The 355-nt window shown below is 25.9% G+C and overlaps 1 protein-coding gene across 1 annotated transcript in view; it reads right to left on the bottom strand.

The window, feature by feature from the left end:
• The window catches only part of LOC102681946 (RNA-binding protein 38-like), a 22,591-nt gene that overhangs the window by 14,795 nt on the left and 7,441 nt on the right, over positions 1–355 (bottom strand).

Genomic DNA, 355 nt, shown 5'->3' with positions numbered 1-355 from the left:
TTTTTTTTTTTTTTTTTTTTTTTTTTTTATTTTTTTCAATCTTTCGAATCTTTTTAATTTTTCGCTTCGCCTATAAAATGAAATCGTTCTCCGCCCTCCTTCTACAATAAAATCGGTGCGAAAAAAATTCGAGAAAAAAAAAATTATTCTCCCCCTTAGTTTAAAATTACGAATGTGTCAAAAATGTGTATTGAATATTCAATATAAAAAGAAAAAAAAAATTAATAAACAAATATACGTACACGTGACTATATAACTATTCAAAACGATCGTTGGCGCATAGTCTTATAATAACACGGCTTTTATATGCAATTTTAAAAATTCAATTTTTCGATCGTCAAGAAAATCGTCTAGC

Source organism: Apis dorsata, unplaced genomic scaffold (assembly GCF_000469605.1).
Source record: "Apis dorsata unplaced genomic scaffold, Apis dorsata 1.3 scaffold_270, whole genome shotgun sequence".
NCBI lineage: Eukaryota > Metazoa > Arthropoda > Insecta > Hymenoptera > Apidae > Apis > Apis dorsata.
Note: the sequence above shows the minus strand (reverse complement) of the source record. Positions and strands in the feature narration are given on the sequence as shown.